At 41.9% G+C, this 18,830-nt stretch overlaps 1 pseudogene; it reads left to right on the top strand.

The window, feature by feature from the left end:
* The first annotated feature begins 860 nt into the window (after window positions 1–860).
* Window positions 861–2,216, top strand: LOC138094489 (tubulin alpha-1A chain-like; annotated as a pseudogene).
* Window positions 2,217–18,830: the final 16,614 nt, after the last annotated feature.

Below are 18,830 nucleotides of genomic sequence, written 5' to 3'. Positions count from 1 at the left end.
CAAAGAGTCAGACACGATTTGGTGACTAAACAAAAGCAAAAGAGAAAGTCAGTTTTTTACAAAATACAATAAGAAATAAGTTGCTGAAAAATGAAATTAAAAAGACAATTAAAATTAGTCCCTATTTTTATTACTAGACTCAAAAACCATGAAACTACATTTCAAAATTATAAAAAGAATTTGACTGTGTAGATCACAAAAAGCTGTGGGAAATTCTTCAAGAGATGGGAATACCAGACTACATCCCTGCCTCCTGAGAAACCTCTATGCAGGTCAAGAAACAACAATTAGAATCAGACATGGAACAATGGACTGGTTCAAAATTGGGAAAGGAGTGGATCAAAGCTATATATTGTCATCCTGTTTATTTAACGTATATGAAGAGTACATCATGCAAAATGTCAAGCTGGATGAACATAAGCTGGAATCAAGATTGCTGGGAGAAATATCAATAACCTCAGATATGCAGATGACACCACCCATGTCAGAAAGTGAAGAGGAATTGGAGAGATTCTGAAGAAGGTTAAAGAGAAGAGTGAAAAAGCTGGGCTTAAAGTTCAACACTCAAAAAATGAAGATCATGGGATCCTGTCCCATCACTTCATGGCAAATAGATGGGGAAACAATGGAAACAATGACAGACTTCATTTTCTTGGGCTCCAAAATTACTATGGACCATGAATACAGCCATGAAATTAAAAGATGGTTGCTCCTTAGGAGAAAAGCAATGACAAACCTAGACAGCATATTAAAAAGCAAAGACACGGCAAGTTCTTTTACATCGACCGCCTAAGAGTCATGCTGTAAGAAGTAACAACCTCTTCTCTCCGCCATCTGCTCGGCAACCGCAAAACAGCAATTATGCGTGAGTGCATCTCCATCCACGCTGGCCAGGCTGGTGTCCAGATCGGCAGTGCCTGCTGGGAGCTCTACTGCCTGGAACACGGCATTCAGCCCGATGGCCAGATGCCAAGTGACAAGACTATTGGGGGAGGAGACGACTCCTTCAACACCTTCTTCAGTGAGACAGGTGCTGGCAAGCATGTGCCCAGGGCAGTGTTTGTAGACCTGGAACCCACAGTCATTGATGAGGTTCGCACTGGCACCTACCGCCAGCTCTTCCACCCTGAACAGCTCATCACAGGCAAAGAGGATGCTGCCCGTAACTATGCTCGAGGTCACTACACCATTGGCAAGGAGATCGTTGACCTCGTCTTGGACCAAATTCGGAAACTGGCTGACCAGTGCACAGGTCTTCAGGGCTTCTTGGTTTTCCACAGCTTTGGTGGGGGAACTGGTTCTGGGTTCACCTCCCTGCTGATGGAACGCCTCTCTGTCGACTATGGCAAGAAGTCCAAGCTGGAGTTCTCCATTTATCCAGCTCCCCAGTTTCCACAGCTGTCGTTGAACCCTACAACTCCATCCTCACCACCCACACCACCCTGGAGCACTCTGATTGTGCCTTCACGGTAGACAATGAGGCCATCTATGACATCTGCCGTAGAAACCTCGATATTGAGCGCCCGACATATACTAACCTGAATAGGTTGATAGGTCAAATTGTGTCCTCCATCACTGCTTCCCTGAGGTTTGATGGCACCCTGAATGTGGATCTTACAGAGTTCCAGACCAACCTGGTGCCCTATCCCCGCATCCATTTCCCTCTGGCCACATACGCCCCTGTCATCTCTGCTGAGAAAGCCTACCATGAACAGCTTCCTGTAGCAGAGATCACCAATGCTTGCTTTGAGCCAGCCAACCAGATGGTGAAATGTGACCCTCGCCATGGTAAATACATGGCCTGCTGCCTGTTGTACCATGGTGATGTGGTTCCCAAAGATGTCAGTGCTGCCATTGCCACCATCAAGACCAAGCGCACCATCCAGTTTGTGGACTGGTGCCCCACTGGCTTCAAGGTTGGCATTAATTACCATCCTCCCACTGTGGTACCTGGTGGAGGCCTGGCCAAAGTACAGCGAGCTGTGTGCATGCTGAGCAATACAACAGCCATCGCTGAGGCCTGGGCTCGTCTGGACCACAGGTTTGACCTGATGTATGCCAAGCGTGCCTTTGTTCACTGGTACATGGGTGAGGGCATGGAGGAAGGAGAGTTTTCTGAGGCCCATGAGGAGATGGCTGCCCTTGAGAAGGATTATGAGGAGGTTGGTGTGGGTTCTGTGGAAGGAGAGGGAGAGGAAGAAGGAGAGGAATACTAAAGTTAAAATGTCACAAAGGTGCTGCTTTTACAGGGAAGCTTATTCTGTTTCAAACATTGAAAAGTTGTGGTCTGATCAGGTCATTTGTATGTTGCAGTGTATACGCTCATATACAATTACTGACCTATGCTTTAAAACATGATGCTTTGTTACAGACCCAAGCTATCCATTTCTCTGATAGGTTTGAATAAAGTATCCCCTGTCTTAAATGAAAAAAATAAATAAATAAAAATAAAAAGCAAAGACATTACTTTGCCAACAAAGGCCCATCTAGTCAAAGCTATGGTTTTTCCAATAGTCATGTATGGATGTGAGAGTTGGACAATAAAAAAGGCTGTGTGCTGAAGAATTGATGCTTTTGAACTGTGGGTGCTGGAGAAGACTCCTGAGAGTCTCTTGGACAGCAAGGAGATCAAACCAGTCAGTTAAAGGAAATCATTCCTGAATATTCATTGGAAGGAATGATGCTGAAGCTGAAGCTCTAACACTTTGGCCACCTTTTCTTTTCCTCTAAGAAAGAAGGGAAAGAAGCAGATAAAAAGGTAGAAGGCCTAGAAGGGTGAGGTGTAGGCCAAGTCCCACAGGGAAGCTCTGGAGACAGTGCAGGCCCCACCTCAGAGCTGTCCTGATCAGGCATGAGGGAGCTGCAGTATTTATACCCCCATAGCTCAGTCACTGACTGCAGTCCACTCCTGTTCCAATTTTCTATGTGCAAGCAAAGAAAAACCCTGGCATTAACTTGAGGGCTGCCCTCAACCAATGATCCAGTTTCAGGCTGTTGGGAGTAAAAGCACCCAGAGAGCCTGGGAGGGAAAAACAGTGAAGGACTCATGGGCTGGAATATTGACAGGGTCTCTTACACTGGAGCAGTAGTTTCCAAACTTCTCTTTTACTAAAATTTTTTAGCAGAAACAAAACTCTTCTTGGAAGTTCAATAACTAATACTGATAAAGAGTTACAATGGTTGAAAAAAAGGAGAAGGGACCCTGTCTCCTCCTTAATCCTCACTCCCTCCTTTAGGCTCCAGGCTTCACAGACTTAGAGCTGCCTAGGAGGCTGTTGGGACACTGTGATCATCTGCCTAGGGCTGCCAGAACAAAGCATCACAAAGTGGGTAGGTTAAACAATGTGCTGAAGCTGAAGCTCCAATACTTTGACCACCAGATATGAAGAGCCAACTCATTTGAAAAGACCCTGATGCTGGGAAAGATTGAAGGCAGGAGGAGAAGGGGATGACTGAGGATGAGATGGTTGAACAGCATCACCGACTCAATGGACATGAGTTTGAGCAGGCTCTGGGAGATGGTGACGGACAGGGAGGCCTGGCATGCTGCAGTCCATGGGGTTGCGAAGAGTTGGACACAACTCAGCAACTGATTGAACAACAACAAAACAATATAAATGTAATCTCTCAGTGTTCTAGATGCTAAAAGTCCAAAATCAAGGTGTCAACAGGATCACTCTCTCTCTGAAGGCCCTAAAAGGAAGCACCTTCCTTGCCTCTCCCTAGCTTCTGGTGTTGCCAGCAATCCTGGGCACACCTTGACTTATAAATGGCTGTGTCTTCACTTTGTCCTCCCTGTGCACATGTGTGTACTTAAGTTTCCTCTTCTTAGAAGGACATGCTGGGTTAGGGCCCATCTTAATGACTTCATTTGAAGCATTAGGGGTTAACACATCAACATATGAATTTAGAAAGACATAATTCTGCCCATAATAGACTACTTCTAAAATCCTTCACATCATTAAGCTTCAGTGTCCAGTGTTTCTGTATAAAGTGGTTAAGTCTTCTTCAGTGGTATTTGCTGAAGTATTTTGAATGTTAAACTTCAGTGGCTTGAACACTGTTCCTCAGAGTTAGCATCCTTAGTGAATCCCAGGAGCACCCTCAAATAGCTACCTCATTTACATCCAACCCAACAGCCAAGGAAGAAGTCTAGGAGTCAATCATGTGGCCTGGGAGAAGCCAAGCATTATTCATTAACACTAGCAATATCACACGGAGAAGGCAATGGCACCCCACTCCAGCACTCTTGCCTGGAAAATCCCTTGGGCAGAGGAGCCTGGTAGGCTGCAACCCATGGGGTCTCGAAGAGTCAGACACGACTGAGCAACTTCACTTTCACTTTTCACTTTCATGCATTGGAGAAGGAAATGGCAACCCACTCCAGTGTTCTTGCCTGGAGAATCCCAGGGATGGGGGAGCCTGGTGGGCTGCCGTCTATGGGGTCACACAGTCAGACACGACTGAAGCAACTTAGCAGCAGCAGCAACAGCAATATCACAAAAGGCAAGGGGCAAGAATCTCCTTCATCTTGTATGATCTTAAATCATCCAAGTAGGTGTTCAGGTAGTTTGGAGAGGATGTTATTTCCATCTGTCAGATGAGAAAACTGAAGGTCTGAACACAGCTTCTCCAAGGCCACATTGGAACCACCCTCCACTACTTACTAGCCAAGCCCGGCACTTTTTTTTTTTAGACAAAACCAGCTTACTTTGTCTCTTCCAGTTAATAAGAAAAGGCCTTTTAAAGAGTGAAGTCTGCAGTTAATGAAGGAAAAATGATATAATACTTTTGACTAAATCAAACATCTCTTTGGAGGAAAAGTAGTTTATATCTTTATATTTGGTTAAAGTGTAAATTGAAATTGCATGAGCCTGAATAAGGCTTGCCGTATGCCAAGCACTATTCTAAGGAGTTTACATGTATTAATTCTTTTAATCCTCACAAGAGCCATTGGACTAGGTACCATAATTATTCACATTTTATGGATGAGGAATTAGAGATGCAGAAAGGGACTGGTTTACTAGAAAATAATTCATTCCTGCAAGTACTTCAGGGAATCTCAGCTAATAATAACATAAATAACAGTAAAGATATCTTCTATTTATTGTATGTTTTACATACAGTTTTTATACTCTATCTTCATAGTAATACTGCAGTGAGTATTTCTATGTCCCTTTCACAGATGAATAAACAAAATCTCAGAGTTCAAGTAACATGGCCACGACCCCATGGCTTATCGGTGGTAGATCTCAGGCAGGTCTATCCAGTTTCTTGGTTCTTCAGACCCTCCCACACAGTTGGTCTGACAAAAGTGGCTTTATCTTATAATTTAGGCCCTCTGGGAGATGAGTGCTAGCCTCAGGCCCCAAATACCTCTGGGGCAGTAAGTAATGCATTCCTTTCACAAAATTATAAAATTCTAAGAAATGAGTACTGTAACTAGCCATTCTCATACTTTCTAAACACATGTAAGTCATCAGCAACTTTCTAGTATATTTTTTACACAATAGGCAGCAACAACCTATCAAGTTGGCATCCAAGTATGTGAAATCAGTTATGCTATAATTAATTGAATGACAAGCACAGCCCATTACCTGGTACATTTTAATATGCTTATAGTGGAAATGATAACATGGCAGTTGTCGTAGTTGCAATATGTAAAATAATAAACAGAACGGTTTCTGGTATATAGTAGGCATGCAATAAATACTATTTAAATGCTTTACATGTATTTACTCATTTTATTCAAAGATTATTACAAATACTCAAACAGCTAATGTGGTTATTTTCGTCTTCATTCTCTTCTCAATTCCTTTACTTGTGATGACTTTAGGGCTAGAACTGGGATATTTTCATAAAGTACTTATCTACTAGGCATCAAGAATGTTCTGAGGAACAGTACTGGGAATGAGGTGGGTGAGGACAGGAGTAGAGATAGAGAGATCTTTGTCTTACTTAATATTTTTGGATGACTTGAATAGTTATTTCTTCTATGTTTTCATATAATTAGACAGTGGGAAAGCCAAGGGGAAATGGGTCCAAGTTATTAGGGAAACATATCCAGCTAAAATCAATGGGTCAAACTACTTTTGGTCAAAAGCAGGCGCAACAATATGGTCAAATGACAATTTTGTAGAAAATGAATATTCATGACTCCAGAACTCTTCCCTCACTTGGAAAAAATCCACCAGATAAAGAACTGTGATATGCTTGGAAGAGAGAGGCACTCCCAAGTCTCCTAAGTGTGGGCACTGTCTCCTGGAATGGCCAAGGTACCAACAGGTACCACGGAGGACACTGTCTCCTTCCCCATCCCAGGTTGCCAGGCGGGCCACTGTGCTTCAGAGTGAGGGATGGTGTAGCAATAGGATGCATCAGAGAACAATGAAGTTAGTGCAAGGAGAGGAAGGAATTCCTGGACTTGACATCTGGCTCCTTGAAAGTCCCTAGGAAACAGTTGTACACTCACTCCCTCCTTTTGCAAGAAGCTAGAGGAATCGAGACTGGTATTCCAGATGTTCTCCCAGGGCCCAATGCTGGCCAGTTATATTTGATCAAAGTCTTTGGCCTGCTCAAGAGTACCTACTAGTAGAAACCTCAGATTATTTGAAAATTTTGCTAAGGTTAAGCAATGCCCTTCACAAACAAAACAAATTCTTTGACCTAATAGCAGTGGGATTACTCCTTCAAAGCTCAGTCTAAATATTAGCAATTGAGACAAAAGTTATTTATGTTTCTTTGAAGATGTATTTAGAAACCTGTAAGATTTGCTTTTTTCTCTTTTTATGCTGAATGAAATGACTGAGAACATGGTAGGAATCTAACAAACATCATTCAATGATGACTTGCCTACCAAAGGGTTCTGCTTCTCCAGTGAGACTGAAGGAGGAAACAGACAGAACAGGCTCCATCTTGAAAGAAGGACTCCATCTTGGGCTGGACTGTGGACTTTGAGCTATATGCCCAGTATCTATGGAAACAACATACCAACTGGAAACCAGACCCCCCAGATGGAAGACCCCCTTGGCTTGTACCTAGACTCTCCATTGCCTAAAACAATACTCTAATTATCTGTGTAACTGAATAGAATCATAAATTCTATTATGCTTATTGGAGTATGACCACAGGCCTATTGATATTTGTCCACCGTTAACTACCTAGGCTCAAGGCATATGAATCACGGGTTAACTTTGTATCTTTCTTTTCCTTTGTTGAGACTAGTTTCAGGGGATTTGGGGAGGTGGGTTTGGAAACGTACTCTTAGGTTATAAAAGGTTTTCAAAAACTGGTCGGGGTCTTTGGCTAAGAGGAGACTCTGCTTTGGGTCTGCCGATATAATAAAATGCACTCCATTGTCCTTCTGAATGAGTTTGTTTGCCTGAATGCTTGGCTACAACAAGACGAAGGTCAAGGATCTACATTTATTTCAGAAGAGGCTTCTGGGGAAGGATTTTTCCTGAAATAAGCTCTTCCTGAAGTTAGATCAAGGTGCTCTGTTTTGAAGTATTTACTTACTTGATAGACAAGAAGACTCAGATGTCTTTCTCTCATAAGACAATATGCAATTCGCTTACCCCTGAATCTCCCTCTACTCCCTTCCTGACACCAAACCAATAGATAGAATTAAGTCGTAACATAATTGGGCTTTCCAGCTTTACATAGCGTATCCACAAACTTCCTTCTCTGAACCTTTTACTTCCACTTCCTCTGCCTGCCACAGCAATCTCTGGCCTTTTTACTTCATTTCATTAGTTCATCTCTTTCACCATTCTTCTACCATCCCCTGGAGGAGGAAATGACAACCCATTCCAGTATTCTTGCCTAGAAAATCTCATGGAGAGAGGAACCTGTTGGGCTACAGTCCATAGGGTCGCAAAGAGGGCCAGACACGACTGAGCAAATGAGCAGGCAGGAGTCATCCTAGCAGCATCCTACAACAATTTCCAGGGCCTTCTCTAGTTTATTTTGGTGTATCCTGCAGATGGGGACTGCAGCCATGAAATTAAAAGACGCTTACTCCTTGGAAGAAAAGTTATGACCAACCTAGACAGTATATTCAAAAGCAGAGACATTACTTTGCCGACTAAGGTCCACCCAGTCAAGGCTATGGTTTTTCCCGTGGTCACGTATGGATGTGAGAGTTGGACTGTGAAGAAGGCTGAGCGCTGAAGAATTGATGCTTTTGAACTGTGGTGTTTGAGAAGACTCTTGAAGGTCCCTTGGACTGCAAGGAGATCCAACCAGTCCATTCTGAAGGAGATCAACCCTGGGATTTCTTTGGAAGGAATGATGCTAAAGCTGAAGCTCCAGTACTTTGGCCACCTCATGCAAAGAGTTGACTCACTGGAAAAGACTCTGATGCTGGGAGAGACTGGGGGAAGGAGGAGAAGGGGATGACCCAGGACGAGATGGCTGGATGGCATCACGGACTCGATGGACTTGAGTCTGAGTGAACTCCGGGAGTTGGTGATGGACAGGGAGGCCTGGCGTGCTGAGATTCATGGGGTCACAAAGAGTCGGACACGACTGAGCGACTGAACTGGACTGAACTGAACTGGAAGAGTGCTCCCAAACCAATAAACTTTCTCTCATCCACCTTTGTATTTCATCCTTTGCAGAAATAATGGTCATCATATCTCCATATAATGCACCAGTCTTCCCGCTGCAGAAACCAGGCAGACACTGGCAGGTGGTGGACTAGTGCAAACTCAACTAAGTAGTAGCCCCAGCTGCAGCTACTGTGACAGTTAGAGCAGATGAGCGTGTTTTCAGGCTCATGGGATGGAGTCAGACATCATTTTTTATCAGAAAAGAAGGTTAGATTCTTCACATTTATTTGGAATATACAATAGTATGTGTTCACTGTCTTTCCCTAGGAGAAAGGAAGAAAGGAAGGGAGGGAGGAAGGGACAAAGGAAAAAAGTGAGGTAAGGAGTAAACAGATATCATTATGGAGGAGAAAGAAATTACCTTCCATCCTTCTAGGTTCTTCTGACTGGCCCAAGGATTAAATTGACACAACCAGATTGAAAGGAGAACATCAAACAAAAATTTAATAACACATAGACACGGCAGAAACCTAGAAAAACTGAGTCATTTGCGAAAATGGCTGAAGCCCTCACCTTAAATACAATCTTCAGCTAAGGGCAAAAGAGCATGCTGAGGGTAGGCGATTGGGACTTCAAAGGGGAGCAAGACAATTTATGTGGAGATGAAAAAGCAAACGTTTACAAAACAAATGTTTGTCAAGCCAGGCAGAGACAATGGGATACAGAAAGGAGCTTTTACAAACACACTTTGCCAGGTCCCTCCCTGTCTACACGCCTAGTTCATACTATAGTTATCTATGGTGATAGTTCCCTCCTAGGAACAGGTCTTCTATCTACATTTTTTAGGCAGTTAGGGGGAAAGTCAAAGGTTTTTCTTGAGGCCTTTGAGTCCAAAAAATAATCAGGCTAAATTAATCCTCATGGAAATGAGACATATTTGAGGGCAGCAAATTTTGTTCCCCTACACCAGATATGATGATAAAACACAGAAGAGAAAAAACCATGTTTAAACTAATGTTTAATGTTGAAAAGTATACAGACCAGGAAGGCTATCCTGAAGATTATCAGTAGAGAAGATAATCCCTGCCCTTAAAAACACTCACCAAATGTGGTTTATACATCTAATGGATATTATTCAGCCTTTAAAAAGAAGGAAATTCTGAGATATGCTTTAACTTGGATATGCAAAGTGAAATAAGCCTGTCAAAAGGACAAATATTGTATTCCACTTATATGGGATGCCTGAAGAAATAGTCAAATTCAGAGAGACAGAAAGTGGACTGCTAATTACCAGGGCCTGGTGGAGAGTGGGGTGGGCAATTTTTATTTAATGAGTATAGAATTTCCATTTGAAAAGGTGAGAAATTTCTGGAGATGGATGGCAGTGATGGTTACACCATAGTGTGAATGTTCAGCATTAATGTCATTAAACTGTATACTTAAGATGGTTAAAATGGTAGGTTTTTTTTGTTATGTATGTATGGATGTGAGAGTTGGACTGTGAAGAAGGCTGAGCGCTGAAGAATTGATGCTTTTGAAATGTGGTGTTGGAGAAGACTCTTGAAGGTCCCTTGGACTGCAAGGAGATCCAACCAGTCCATTCTGAAGGAGATCAACCCTGGGATTTCTTTGGAACGAATGATGCTAAAGCTGAAGCTCCAGTACTTTGGCCACCTCATGTGAAGAGTTGACTCATTGGAAAAGACTCTGATGCTGGGAGGGATTGGGGGCAGGAGGAGAAGGGGACAACCGAGGATGAGATGGCTGGATGGCATTACGGACTTGATGGACGTGAGTCTGAGTGAACTCCGGGAGTTGGTGATGAACAGGGAGGCCTGGCGTGCTGAGATTCATGGGGTCACAAAGAGTCGGACACAACTGAGTGACTGAACTGAACTGAACAGAACTGAAATGTTACCATAATTTTTTTTAAATCTAGAATTTAAACAAAATCTTCCCCAATATTCACATAATTTAACACTCATTATAAGTTCAGAAAGCAGATCCAGTCCTGCTGAATTCTGACATGGACTGAGTCTCTTCAGTTACCATGTGGATTTAGATGAAAACATTTTATTTCGGGGTGGGACAGGGCAAAATGTGACCTCCTTCACTGGCAGTCACTCTCTGAAAGGAAGTGGAGCCTGAGGATGCATTTGGTTCTGTGAGCCCCATTCAGCTAGAGAGCTGGGGGCAAACGAACTTCACCTTTTTCCTCTTCCCCCATGCCTGCCTTCTCAGAGACGTAACATCAAAATGTCTGTTGTTTTTGTTTTTTCTTTATAGATGAGCCTTGATGCAGGTGTTTTGATGTCATATTTTAGTCCCTAATCCTGAACCCAGTCTCTTGGTCTCTGTGGCTCTCATTTAAACTCACTGCAGAGTAAAATTTTTTCTCTTTCTGTGAGAAAGAGCATATTTTAGATATTTCTTTATTTATGATTTCCCCTCTATGTTTTGAGTTTTCAAAACTGGAGTTGTGTTGTTTTTTTTAAAATCAGAAGTCTATACAATTTCTAATTTGAAAAAAATAGATAAGCAACAAGCAACAAAGGTTTATTGAACAGCCCAGAGAACTATAGTCAATATCTTGTAATAACCTATAATGGAAAATAATCTGAAAACTAATATATGTGTATATGTATAACTGAATCTCCTTGCTGTGCATCTGAAACATTAATAAGCCAACTATTCTCTTTGCAACCCCATGGACTATAGCCTGCCAGGCTCCTCTGTCCACAGAATTCTCTAGGCAAGAATACCGGAGTGGGTTGCTATGCCCTCCTCCAGGGGATCTTCCTGACCCAGGAATTGAACTAGGGTCTCCTCTATTGTAGGTGGATTCTTTACCAGCTGAGCTACCAGGGAAGCCCATTTGTATAACTGAATCAACTTGCTGTGCACCTGGAACATTGTAAGTTAACTATACTTCAATAAAATAAATATATTAAGGAAAAAAGGGTTTTTTTAATCAAAAGTCTATAAAAAATAATTACACACAATAAACCTTGAGAATACACTTTGGTTGACTCTCTGTAAAAAAATTAGTAAAACTGAAAAAACCAATCTTCTAGCTTCCAGAGAGTATACTTTCTTTTGCTAATGAGGAATTAGGATTCTGTTTCCAGTTATACAAATTAACCATGATCTTGAAAAGACAAATGGACAAACTCCTGAATTGCTCAGAGCAAAGCAGGTAGAGGGAAGCTGTGCTGGAAAACAAGCATTCTTTCTTGAAAGTGGTTCCCCATCCCACCCAGAGTGCGGTCTCTTCTTAAACGCCACTGTAGGGAATCTGTTTCTTAAACCAGGTTTCAAACTCAGTCTCCCAAGTTACATAGTGGAACTTTAACTTATACCCAAAACTTTCTTTGTAACACTTCTGAAATTTTGGTTTTTAAGCTTTACTGAATTGAGAATCATTGCCTAAGTAATAAATCAGAGAAAACAGACGTATGTTACCTGGATAATACTAGACTGCTCATGGTGTAGCAAATAGAATTAGTAAAATCAGGATCCTTTTCCATTTGCTGTTTATAATAATGACTCTGGCTTCAATTGTTTATATACATGTATATTTATACACTCATGGGAAATTAACTTATCCTAGGATGATCATACTGAGTAGTGGTATCTATTCATCTTGTCTACCCAGCAAACTTTCACATCTCTTTTTCTTTAGTAACACATCTGCTCCCCTAATCATAATGCTCTGATTGCCAGGCAACAGAGATCAGCTCAGTGGACAACTATTTACTTGTCAGTCGTACAGTGGTGGTGATTTAGTCACTAAGTCATGTCCGACCTTTGCAGCCCCATGGACCATAGCCCACCAGGTTCCTCTGTCTATGAAATTCTCCAGGTGAGAATACTGGAGTGAGTAGTCATTTCCTTCTCCAGGGGATTTTCCTGACCCCGCGATGAAACCCAGGTCTCCTGCATTGCAGGCAGATTCTTTATCAACTGAACTACCATGGAAGCCACTATTTACCTTTTGCTGCCAACAAATTTTCAAAACTCTGTGACTTAAAACATAAGTAATGATTTATTATAGCTCATGGGTGCCGTGGGTCGGGAATTTAGACAGGGCAGAGCAGGATGGCTCATCTCTGTCACACAGTGTTTGGGGTCACAGCCGGAAGAACTGAAGTCTAGGGCTGAAATCAGGTGCAGACTCACAAACATCTCTGCATGTTGATGCTGATGTTGCATCTCCATGTGGCCTGGGCTTCCTCACAACATGGAGGCTGGGATCGAAAGATGAGTATCCCAAGAGAGTGTGGCTGCCAGCCATAACGTGTTTCTGACGTCCTTTTGATATCCTTTTGATGTCCTATCCTCAAGAGTTCAATGAGGATACTTTAGAAAGTACTCTGTTTCTAAAGTACTCTGTTGGTTGGAACCATGACAGTCCCCACCCAAATAGAAGGAAGGGAAATACAGGAACCCCCACCAATTTCTGTCCCCTTCTCTCACTTGGTAGAAGGAGTATCAACTATGTTGTAAGATGCTTATCTAGAATGAAGAAGGAATGTATTGATGTGATCATTTCATCTTACCAATGAAAACATCATCTACCATGGTTGGGTACGTGACACAAGCAGAGCTGTTCCACATACTTCCCTCAGAGTGACAGATGCTGAAAGAAAGAAGCTCCCTTTTCTTGGAGTTTCTAAGCTGAAGGGTGTAAATCAAGGGCAGCAGAAGTCAACTTCTCTACCATGTAGAAAAAGTCTAAATGAAAAGCTAAGATCGAGTAACAATAAGGCAAGAAGAGAAAGGATCAGAGAAAAAGAGTTCTGATGACATTGTCACTACCCTCCAGAATCTAGCATTGAGTGAGTGACTGGCATATAGCTGTGGACAATAATATTTACTGAAAGAATAAAATGAAAGTCTTAATAATGAACTATTAGCCATGAAAAAGAACAAAATAATGCCATTTGCAGCAACATGGATGGACATAGAGATTATCATACTAGGTGAAGTAAGTTGGACAGAGAAAGACAAACACCATATGATATTTCCATTCATTTGCGGAATCTCATTTTAAAATGGATGCCTCTTGAGAAACCTGTATGCAGGTCAGGAAGCAACAGTTAGAACTGGACATGGGACAATAGGCTGGTTCCAAGTAGGAAAAGGAGTACATCAAGGCTGTATATTGTCACCCTGCTTATTTAACTTCTATTCAGAGTACATCATGAGAAAGGCTGGGCTGGAAGAAACACAAGCTGGAATCAAGATTGCTGGGAGAAATATCAATAACCTCAGATATGCAGATGACACCACCCTTATGGCAGAAAGCAAAGAAGAACTAAAAAGCCTCTTGATGAAAGTGAAAGAGGAGAGTGGAAAAGTTGGCTTAAAACTCAACATTCAGAAAAGTAAGATCATAGCATCTGGCCCCATCACTTCATGGGAAATAGATGGGGAAAACAGTGGAAACAGTGGCTGACTTTATTTTTCTGGGCTCCAAAATCACTGCAGATGGTGATTGCAGCCATGAAATTAAAAGATGCTTACTCCTTGGAAGGAAAGTTGTGATCAACCTAGATAGCATGTTGAAAAGCAGAGACATTACTTTGTTAACAAAGGTCCATCTAGTCAAGGCTATGCTTTTCCAGTGGTCATGTATGGATGTGAGAGTTGGACTATAAAGAAAGCTGAGTGCCGAAGAATTGATGCTTTTGAACTGTGGTTTTGGAGAAGACTCTTGAGTGTCCCTTGGACTGCAAGGAGATCCAACCAGACCATCCTAAAGGTGGACCGGTTGGATAAGTCTTGGGTGTTCATTGGAAGGACTGATGTTGAAGCTGAAACTCCAATACTTTGGCCACCTGATGTGAAGAGCTGACTCATTTGAAAAGACCCTGATGTTGGGAAAGATTGAGGGCAGGAGGAGAAGGGGACGACAGAGGATGAGATGGTTGGATGGCATCACCGACTCAATGGACATGGGTTTGGGTGGACTCCAGGAGTTGGTGATGGACAGGGAGGCCTGGCATGCTGCGTCTCATGGGGTCGCAAAGAGTCGGACACAACTGAGTGACTGAACTGAACTGATACTGATAAAAGAACTTATTTACAAAATGGAGACAGACTCATGGATTTTGAAAACAAACTCATGGTTACCAAAGGGGAAATGTGGAGTGGAGGATAAATTAAGAGTTTGGGATTAATATACACACATTACTATTATATAATAGGTTAATCAATAAGGACTTACTGTATACTGTAGGGAATTCTACTCAATATTGTGTAAAAACCTATATGAGAAAAGAATCTGAAAAAGAATGAATATATGCATATGTATACCTGAATCACTTTACTGTACATTTGAAACTAACAACATTGTAAATCAATAAAATTAAAAAAAAAAACCTCAGCATTACTTGTTTTAAAAAAATGGAAGTCTTGACAAACAGAACATATTCAAGGTATCTAAAACCACTAGAAATGAGAGCTCAAAATTTTGAAGATAACTGACCTATGTATTTTCCCCTGAGGCATGTGGTGATTATCCACATGTAACCCTTCTCCTTGAGGATGGATGGGTCTAATATTACCCAACCTCTGGGGATTCTTTGGTGGTTCAGTGATAAAGAATCCACCTGCCAATGCAGGAGATGTAGTTTTAATCCCTGGGTTGGGAAGATCTGTTGGAAAAAGAAGTGTCAACCCACTCCAGTATTCTTGCCTGGGAAATCCCCTGGAGAGAAGAGTTGAGCGGGCTATTAGTCCATGGGGTCACAAAAAGTCACACATGACTTAGTGATTAAACAACTACAAACAAGCCAACCTCCAAGAATGAGACTTTTTATTCTTTCTACCCTCGGCTAAGTACTACCTCTGCAGCTAGAGGACAATTAATTTTAGTGACTATTGCTGCCGGCCCAGGTAGTCTTCCTAGAAAAAAGAGCCTTACTCCATATGTCTACAAATGGGGCATTTATTCCTGTATCCTGTAAAATCTTCCTGCTTTTATATCCTCCAGTCATTTTAAACTGGCTGTCTCTTTACCTGTGTGCTACAGATTTCCACTTAGAAGTATTTTTTCCCAGTGATTTTAGAATTCCACCCTTAGGGTGGTTTTGATACACATTTCAGATGAGAAAACTGGAAAATACACAAAACCATCTGCAGGAGAATCATTGTAAAACCTTATAAAGTACACGAGGGCTAACACCCTGCAGTGCCCTTGCTACTGAATTAGAATATCTGGGCTCATTGCATGACAATTATATTTCTAGAAAGCTCCAGAGATGACTACGATACATACCCAAGAACCACTGGGATTTGCATTGCACTTGGGATAGAGGTAACAAGAGAGCTCCATGTTCTCTCTGTCCCCAAACCTTTAAAACAACTTTTTAAAAATGTGACCATCTATTTATTTATTTACTCATTTATCTTCATTTAGTAGTATCTTATTTTCACTTTTTTTCTTCTGGTTTTGAGATATAACTGACCTACAGCACTGTGTAAGTTTGAGGTATATAGCATAATGATTTGACTTATGTGCATCATAAAATGACCACAATAAGATTAGCAAACATCCATCATCTCATACAGATATAAAATTAAAGAAACAGAAAAAAACTTTTTTTCTTGTGATGAGAACTCTTATGATTTACTCTCATAATAACTTTCAATACATAATATGCAGCCATGTTAATTGTATTTATCCTGTTGTACATTACATCCCTAGTGCTTATTTATCTTATATCTGGAATTTTGTACATTTCGACCACCTTCATGCAATTATCCAACCCTCACCTCCCTCTAGTAATATAAATTTTCTATCTTTCTCTATGAGTTGTTTATTGAATATATTATGTAAGTTTCAGGTGTACAACATTGTGATTCATAATTTTTAAAGGTTACACTCCATTTATGCTGTGCTGTGCTTAGTTGATCAGTTGTGTCCAACTGATCAGTTTGTGACCCCATGGACTATAGCCCATCAGGCACCTCTATCCATGGGGATTCTCCAGGCAAGAATACTGGACTGGGTTACCATTCCCTCCTCCAGGGGATCTTCCCAACCTGGGGATCGAATGCAGGTCTCCCGCATTGCAGGCAGATTCTTTACCCTCTGAGCCACCAGGAAAGCCCACAGTCCTTTTATAGTTATTATAAAATATTAACTATAATCCCTGTGCTGCATAACATATGCTTGTAGCTTATTCATATTTACAGTTGTCTGTACCTCTTAATTCTAACACCACTTTTGATGTCAAACTCTTAGAAGTACAGTTTACAGGGATTTGGAAGAGATGTCTTACCCCTACCCACCTGAGCTTCCATTGAAAGGAGCGGATTCCACCATGTATTCCCACAAAGGAAAGTGACCTTTTTCTTCCCCACAGACTGGGGTAGGAGACGGAGCTGGGAAGACTGTGTATTGCAGGACCAGTGGGGACAATGGACTCTCATAAGACCTGAAGCAAGTCTGAGTAATTTTGTCCCTCCCCTTCCCTCTACAGGGCCAGCTTTTAGAATCCAATCTTAACGTCCCACATTCTGCCAGGGAAGGTAGAATGAAGCCTGAGGCAGATGCATATTAGATAGAAATGCGGCCCTATAGCCAACTTTCCAGAATGTTCCTTAGGAGACACTGGGAGAAAAGCCCTCAGCTGGCCAGCTTGCCCTAATCAGGCAGAGAGGAAGCATGGAAACTCCAGAGCATAAACTGGAAGAGCATTTCATTTAAAACACTTCAGGCTTCATTTTAATTTCATCTGATTGAAAAAGGACTAACTGGTAAATAGACAGGTTTTTTCAGTTTCCCCGAATGGCTGTAGGGGGCAGTGGGCGTGTTGCAGTCCAACAGGAACAGTTTGCACAGCTGCAAAAGGGAGTTTTCCGTGTGCGTGCTCCAGTCTGAGCTGGAGGGAGGTGAGGGTTTGACATCAGCAATGCCTCTGAGCATAGTAACCAGGTCCCACGCCCTCTCCCAGTACTCACGGAGGCCCCCCAGCCCACCATGTCTTCTCCCCTCTAAACACAGAGCTTCTGAAAGGTGCCAGAGTTCTGCCTGTGAAATGGTGGATTCCAGCCTTTGGGCAGGGACGAGAGGCATGTTCTGACACATTGCCAAGCTGACTCTGAGAGAACTGGACAGATTTTGTGGTGGCTGGAGTTTTGGCATCAGACTTTTATTTCCATCTTGTACTGCTATGAGCTGATTTAGAAAGTTTCTCTTTCTTAAATAGGAATGTATTTTAGATGTGCAAAATCTGGTTACCATACTCCATGGGCCTATTTGCCTCCAACCAACTTTGAAAACCTACTTTGTCCTAATTGTGCCAACTCTTAAGCCATCCACAATGTTGAGTGTCCCGCAAAATCCACATCTTGAAAAGCAAAGATGATTAGTCCAAGGCATTTTCTTTTGTATGGAGATTTTCACATTGACTAGATTGTCAAAGATGTTCATGACATCATGGAGATGCCTTAGGTCTAACTTGGCAGTGGGCGTGGTGCCAAGAAGGGAGCTGTTCCCACTAAATCGTATTAACAATTTGAGCGTACACTTGTCATATTGGTCTCTTAGCTCCCAGTTCATCACTTTTCTGTTACGGTTCTGCCACTAATATTAGTTACTACATGTGATCTTACCAAGTTATTTAACCTGCCAGGCATTCAGTTTCCTCATTTGTAAAATGAAAATAATTTCTTCCATTACTAAGTTGTTATGAAATGAAATTGTGGATGTGGAATGTTTTTAATGAGTTCAGAATGCTACATGAATGTTTAAACAAAACAAAGGGATAGAGAAGTGGAGATTGTGAGGGAAATTCCAAGAGAAGCCAGGAGTTCAAAACACCATCTGTCAATTTAAGTGCTTACTGAAGGTGATTTCAGATTTCCCAATCCTGTGGCGAAATGGAAGACCCACTTAGATATGTCACAGGAGGGGCAAAGGAAAGATGCTTGGGTGGATATTGCTTTTGTATGGCTTTTAATTTATGGAGCTAACAGACCAGGGAATGGAACATGATGTCTGTGCCTGTGGTCCTGCCTGCTCCCGTTCACTCCATCCCCTGCTGCCAGACCAGAAACAACTCTGATCATAAAAGTCAGGAATGCTAGACAAGAAAGGAACTGTGAAGTCATTTTATGTATAGGTCGGCTGATACTTGTGTAATTTTCTTAGTCTAGACCTAAGTGGCTAGACACCTAGAATACCTCGGACAGTTCCTATTTCTATCATCTGTACCCAGTTTTCTTACTGTTTTCCTTCATGAGTCCCATGCTCCAGTCAAACTAGAA

Source organism: Capricornis sumatraensis, chromosome 18, assembly GCF_032405125.1.
Source record: "Capricornis sumatraensis isolate serow.1 chromosome 18, serow.2, whole genome shotgun sequence".
In the NCBI taxonomy this organism is placed as follows: domain Eukaryota; kingdom Metazoa; phylum Chordata; class Mammalia; order Artiodactyla; family Bovidae; genus Capricornis; species Capricornis sumatraensis.
This window is presented reverse-complemented; position numbering and strand designations above follow the sequence as displayed.